We start from the raw sequence: 7,745 nt of genomic DNA on the forward strand, positions 1-7,745 counted from the left end.
TTGGAAACACTGTGTTATAAAGCCGCCAAATAAAATTCTTCGAATGAATCTATAAATGATCTTACAAGCTTTATCAACTTGTTTGTTTATTATAAATTAGAATACCTACACATTTGATCAATTGAACAATTACTGATTGACTAACTGGGCAATAATATTTGTTGTAGTAATAATATACATTTATATTTATAATGAAATGTAGAACCATCATTTACCTAATCCCCTTGTTTTGGTTTCAATTGAGCAATAACCCGTATCTAAACTACTTAGACAGTCAATCTTAAGTCCAAACCATAGTTTGGATTGTACACCAAGGTGTTCTTCTTTTTTTAGCACTTCATATCAATGAATTATCAACTGTAGCGAAGTTATCCATTCTACTCATAGCCGATAACATAATGATTTGGAGACTCATACATATTATATCAGAAGAAATAATATTACAGAATGATCTCATCTCAATGGTAGCATGGATTGACGGATGGTCACTAGAACACTAGAACGACATAGAAATAATTTATGTTTTCAGAAAGTTGAAATCATGAGACTGTTGAAGCTAGACCACCATCGAAAACCTGAAGGCAATTAGTGAAGTGTCGCTCATAATTCGTGGATCAGTTGAAGTTAGACATTAACACCGTTGGATGCCGGCCAGCTCAGTGGTCTATCGGTTAAGGGCTCTGGCTCGTAACTGGTAGGTCCTAGGTTCGAATCTTGCGAGTGCGGGATCGTGGGTGCGCACTGCTGAGGAGTCCCATAATGGGACGAAACGGTCATCCAGTGCTTCCAGGTTTTCGATGGTGGTCTAGCTTCAACTGGCTCATGATTTCAACTTTGAAATTTATGTTTTATTTATTGGTAAATAAGAAGTTACAGAAAGAACAACCTTTACACACTTTTTTTTTTGCACTTCATTAAACATTTCGATTGATTATGATTGAAATATAAATTAATAACTTACCACTTGTTTGATGTAGACGAACTATTGTTTCCAGATTTTACTTTCTTTGGTTTTTGTTTGCTAATGAAATGAATCTTTTAATGAATATGTAAGAGGAATGATGAAAGATGGTCATGAATTGAAATGCAAATTCAGTTTTTCACATTTTATATGGTGTAAGAATTATGTGAATGTAATGGATTGAGAGTAAATGATATGAAACTCAGTTGTGTAACCTAATTACCAGGATTCCATGAAAGTGAAAGCAGTTTACCCTGTTTCAATAAATTAACTAACTTCTTAACGATTTATGACATTGAAATGTAATATTACTTGTAACACATGAAATACTGTTTTTAATCCCTTAAGTTGACTTACGAACAATGACGTAATGGCTTTGCATGTATATAAAATCATGCACTGTCCCATCGCCAACTCCATGATACAACAAAGAAACTTGCTGGAAATTACCGTAAGCCAGAAAGACCAATGAAAAGCAAAGAAGGCAAGGTAATCACCAACATTGATGAACAACAAAACAAGTGGGTAGAACACTTCAAAGAACTCTTGAATCGACCAGCTCCATTGAACCCATCCAACATCGAAGGAGCACTTAAAGACCTCCTAATCGATGTTGGCCCACCAACAATTGAAGTGATCCGTTATGTATTTGACCTAGGCTGTAGCCAATCGTTATGACTTGATCAAGGTCGTCGCTGATTTGTTACGACCTTACGAATTTAACAGGGACGTTATTCGCTTAAATTATCCACCAATAGAATACACCTTCTACGACCTTCACACTGTGGCAATGACGTTCGATTAGTATGAGTAATCCAGCGTCCTTATTGGTCCTTACCCGCCTAACCCGTCCACTTGAGTCCAAAACACTAATAGCAGCTGCTGTAATGCGAATCGTTTATTTCAAACATACTTTGTCTATATACCAAACAGGCAGACCACACCATAAAATAGAAAATAATATTTGTACAAAATCAAGCCAAACGTGGCTGGAAGCGTGGGAGACAGTACTCAATAAACCGAGTATAATTTAGGAACAATAAATCATATAATAATAATCAATAGGTCAAAATGAAGCTAGTAATAAGATGAATATAGACATAGATAATCCAGTTACTGAATAGTTATACCATAGGAATATAAATAGATTAATAGTCTAATAAGAGGTCCCGTAAGTTATCAGTACTTACTTTTTTCCTAGTATATAACAGATTTGTAACTCTTTTTTAACAGTAGTAAGTAGATGACTTTTCTTAAGGTTACTTTAGTGTCTCTCAAAGGTCTTTTATAAATTATGGTCTCACCGACAAATATGTTTCACATCTTTGTTTATATTTCGATCTACCTCACAGTCGTCAAGTGATTAATCTTTCATAGCTCGTCCCTCTATATTATCTTATTCTTATTACCGTTTGACTTCTATGTAACAGAATCCTGATTGACTTTTCATACCGCTTTTAGTGACACAATAATTCTGTAATTTCATAACTAACCAACGTCTTTAGAAAGTAACCATAAATATGACATCCAAAAGAAAATTCACATCACTATTACTTCTTCTTTTGTCTAATGATTCGGTAGATTTCCTTCGTTGTTTACCAGAATCTTTTATTATACAGAAAGTTTTTAGAAACACATATTGAACACCAATTGTTTTTCTCCTCAGTAATATACTCGTCAATATATATCTTCAAAATCGTTCCATTATTATGACACAATAAGTGCCGTTCTTATTATTAATAAAAAATAACCATTACTACATTCTGTACTATTCAATTAATGTATTTAATAATTAAGTTAGTGATGATGAATTTTATTGTAAGATGTTACGGCGCCTGAAAATCACCAGAGAAAAAGACAAGATGTTAGCTGTCGTATTGTCTAAATTAAAATCTTCCAATAGGGTGATTACAAAATGGTGGTCCCGATAATCATGGTGGTGATAAGAATCAGAATGGCTAGATTTAGTTTTAGGTTCTACTGGGAGTTGCTAGTTGAAGAGACTTGAATAAAGACAAAACGGACACCAGGTACAAACGAGTTTTGAAATTTTCTCAACTTGTTATCTATTGATTAACACAGCTGTGTTGAAACTCATATAAACCTAGTAAATAACTGCAATGAGTACAGATGTCTAACATTTTGGAAAAACAACTGAAACATTCAAAACACTAACTCCGCCTGTAGCTCCTCCAGGGGCTACTGCCGGTCCCAAGCCCGGGTAAAGGAGGAGGGTTGGGCATGGGGTTAGCGACCCCATCCCGTAGAAAATCAACTCGCTAAAAAAACGCTAACCAGAAAAAATCATTCAAACCATTCAAACTCTGCCCTGGGAGTAGAAGGAAAAATGACGTCTCATGATGAAAGCCGAGTTCCTTCGGAAGTCATGAGGCCGATGCACCTTCTTACAACCAGAGCGACAATTTTTATAGGTACATGGAATGTCCGGACAATGTGGGAGACCGGCAGAGTCTTCCAAATTTCTGCGGAAATGAGGAAATACAACCTGGAAGTGCTTGGAATCAGTGAAACACATTGGACGCAGGTTGGACAACAACGACTGTCTTCAGGGGAACTTCTGTTATACTCCGGTCATGAAGAAGAAAATGCCCCACATACACAAGGAGTGGCACTGATGCTGTCTAGAAAAGCACAAAATGCACTTATAGGATGGGAATCTCATGGACCGAGGATCATCAAAGCCTCCTTCAAAACAAAGAGAGAGGGCATTACAATGAACATTATCCAATGCTATGCGCCGACCAACGACTACGATGAAGACGCTAAAAACCAATTCTACGATAGGCTGCAGTCAATCTTCGAGAAGTGCCCAACCAAGGACCTGACCATTCTAATGGGAGATTTCAATGCCAAGGTTGGAAAGGACAACACTGGATACGAAGACGTCATGGGACAACATGGATTGGGAGGAAGGAACGAAAACGGTGAGAGATTTGCAAACCTATGTGCCTTCAATAAACTGGTCATAGGTGGCACCATATTCCCACACAAAAACATACACAAAGCCACTTGGATTTCACCGGATCACACTACACAAAATCAAATCGACCATGTCTGCATCAACAAAAAGTTCAGGAGGACGATGGAGGATGTGAGAACCAGAAGAGGAGCTGATATAGCATCCGATCACCATTTGCTGGTCGCCAAGATGAAACTAAAACTCAAGAAGCACTGGACAATGGCGCGGACAACATCACAAAAGTTTAACACGGCCTTTCTTCGAGATGCTGACAAACTCAACGAATTTAACATAGCCCTCAGCAACAGGTTCGAGGCCTTTCATGACCTACTCAATGGAGAGGGAACCACCATAGAGAGCAGCTGGAAAGGTATCAAGGAGGCAATCGTTTCAACATGTCAAGAGGTTCTGGGCCAAAAGAAGCACCATCACAAGGAATGGATCACTGTTGGTACACTGGATAAAATTGAAGCAAGGAGGAACAAGAAGGTAGCAATCAATATCAGCCGAACAAGAGCAGAAAAAGCCAAGGCACAAGCCGAATACACAGAGGCAAACAAGCAAGTGAAGAGGAGCATCAGGACCGACAAACGTAAATATGTGGAAGATTTAGCGATGACAGCGGAAAAGGCTGCAAGAGAGGGAAACATGAGACAACTGTATGATACAACAAAGAAACTTGCTGGAAATTACCGTCAACCAGAAAGACCAGTGAAAAACAAGGAAGGCAAAGTAATCAACGATATTGAAGAACAACGGAACAGGTGGGTAGAACACTTCAAGGAACTCTTGAATCGACCAGCTCCACTGAACCCACCCAACATCGAAGCAGCACCCACAGACCTCCCAATCGATATTGGCCCACCAACAATTGAAGAGATCAGCATGGCCATTAGACAAATCAAGAGTGGCAAAGCAGCGGGACCAGACAACATCCCAGCAGAGGCACTGAAAGCAAATGTAACAGCAACTGCCAAGATACTCCACATCCTCTTCAGTAAGATTTGGGACGAAGAACATGTACCAACAGACTGGAAAGAAGGACTTCTCATCAAGATACCAAAGAAAGGCGATCTGAGCAAGTGCGACAACTACAGGGGCATCACTCTCCTCTCAATACCAGGAAAAGTCTTCAACAGAGTATTGTTAAACAGGATGAAGGATTCCGTGGACGCTCAACTTCGAGATCAACAAGCTGGATTTCGTAAGGATAGATCGTGCACAGATCAAATCGCAACTCTACGTATCATTGTGGAACAATCAATCGAATGGAATTCATCACTGTACATCAACTTCATCGACTACGAGAAGGCATTTGATAGCGTGGACAGGACGACACTATGGAAGCTTCTTCGACACTACGGAGTGCCTGAGAAGATAGTCAACATCATACGGAACTCCTATGATGGACTAAACTGCCAAATCGTCCACGGAGGACAACTCACCGACTCGTTCGAGGTAAAGACCGGTGTTAGGCAAGGTTGCCTACTCTCACCCTTTCTCTTTCTCCTGGTGATCGACTGGATTATGAAGACGTCAACATCTGGAGGAATGCACGGGATACAGTGGACAGGCAGGATGCGGCTTGACGATTTAGACTTCGCGGATGATCTGGCTCTTCTATCACAAACGCAACAACAAATGCAGGAGAAAACGACCAGTGTAGCAGCAGCCTCAGCAGCAGTAGGTCTCAATATAAACAAAGGGAAAAGCAAGACTCTCCGATACAATACAATATGCACCAATCAAATTACACTTGACGGAGAAGCTTTGGAGGATGTGGAAATCTTTACATATCTGGGCAGCATCATTGATGAACACGGTGGATCAGATGCAGATGTGAGGGCGCGGATCGGCAAAGCAAGAGCAGCATACCTACAGCTGAAAAACATCTGGAGCTCAAAACAATTGTCAACCAACACCAAGGTTAGAATTTTCAATACAAATGTCAAGACAGTTCTTCTGTATGGGGCAGAGACGTGGAGAACTACGAAAGCCATTATCCAGAAGATACAAGTGTTTATTAACAGCTGTCTACGCAAGATACTTCGGATCCGATGGCCAGACACTATCAGCAACAAGTTACTGTGGGAGACAACAAACCAGATTCCAGCGGAGGAAGAAATCAGGAAGAAGCGCTGGAAGTGGATTGGGCACACTTTGAGGAAATCACCCAATTGTGTCACAAGACAAGCCCTCACATGGAATCCTGAAGGTCGAAGGAGAAGAGGAAGACCAAAGAACACATTACGCCGAGAAATAGAGACAGACATGAGAAGAATGAACAAGAACTGGAAAGAACTAGAAAAGAAGGCCCAGGACAGAGTGGGTTGGAGAAAGCTGGTCGGCGGCCTATGCTCCATTGGGAGTAACAGGCGTAAGTAAGTAAGTAAGTAAGTAATTCAAAACACTGAATGACCTATTTCTTCATGCATATCTGCAGCATATGTCTTTAGCTACATGAGTAATTAATAATTATTAAGAACACTTTGAAAGAATATGAAATAAATTGTCTCTAATAATATATTCCCCATAGGAATCCCACTAGGTTGGCCTAAAATATACTAGATCCTTTAGGTCTGCATGTTATTTTAGTAAATTTCAACCACAATGTGAAATCAGACCTCAAAAGTATAGACAGGGTGAAACACATGATGGCCCTATCAAATATTAAGCATATTACGCAGCCAGATAATTTGCTTCACTCTAAGGCTGTGGAACATGATCTTTGACAGTACACATGTACAAGGTATAAGAATCCGATTACGGGTCCTTTACAAATTTTATTCCTACACTGTAACACCCAAGTGAACAGTGGTAACGTTGAGTGTAGAGTACTAAGCATAAATCAGTTGACAGAGTTATGAACATTATAGGATATGTATTACCGATGACTAGCTACTGACAACCTCAATATACAATTTTGACCTGAGTAGGATAACAGGAAACTAAAGGTAGCCAAAGATGTGACACCAGCCCATAAGCATGTTGATAAGCGTAGATTACGTGGTGAGTGTCAGCACAATAAGTGGGATGAAGAATCAGAGTCCATCGGTGAAATAGCTCAAAATCAGTGACAGAAATAAAAGCGTATTCATTTTTATCTTCCCCTGAACCTTGAATCCCAATAATTTTATTCCAACAGTTAATTTCTTTTTTTTTGAGCCATATAAAATACGTTTAATCTTCTGTACTAACATGACACTATAATTGTCATCATTTCAACTCCTTACAGCTACTCATCAAGTTAATTTCATTTCACTTTGCCGGTACGATATGGTAATTTAAGCTAGACCTTACATTGTTAAAAACGTACAAAAGTACAAATGGAACCGTTAACTATAAAACACAGCAAACAAATGAACCACCAATTTACAAACTCATTTAATACTGTACTTACAAATTAGAACAGAATGACTGAATAGTCCTCTCTATTTCTAGTTAAGAATGATTTTTTAGTTGATATTAGTTACAAATTAATTTTCCATAAACCAAAAGCCACTAATAAATTAGTACTATTCAATAATACAGATAAATAGTGAGAAAATAAATACCAATGAGTAAGTTAAAGTCGCTACATTGAAAGCATATATATGACAGAATACTGTTGTTGATCCGATCTATTTGAATTAAAAGCATTTCAACAGTTACTTAATCATATACTTTTATGTGTATTAAACTGTTCTTATGTCACGAGTTTGGACGAGATATACATTAGTCTGTGTTAAAACGAACGAGAATTTCATCGTATTCTTTACAAAGTTTCAATATAATTATTAAATTATGGCCTAATTAGTCTCATTT

This window comes from Schistosoma mansoni, assembly GCF_000237925.1.
Source record: "Schistosoma mansoni, WGS project CABG00000000 data, supercontig 0113, strain Puerto Rico, whole genome shotgun sequence".
NCBI lineage: Eukaryota > Metazoa > Platyhelminthes > Trematoda > Strigeidida > Schistosomatidae > Schistosoma > Schistosoma mansoni.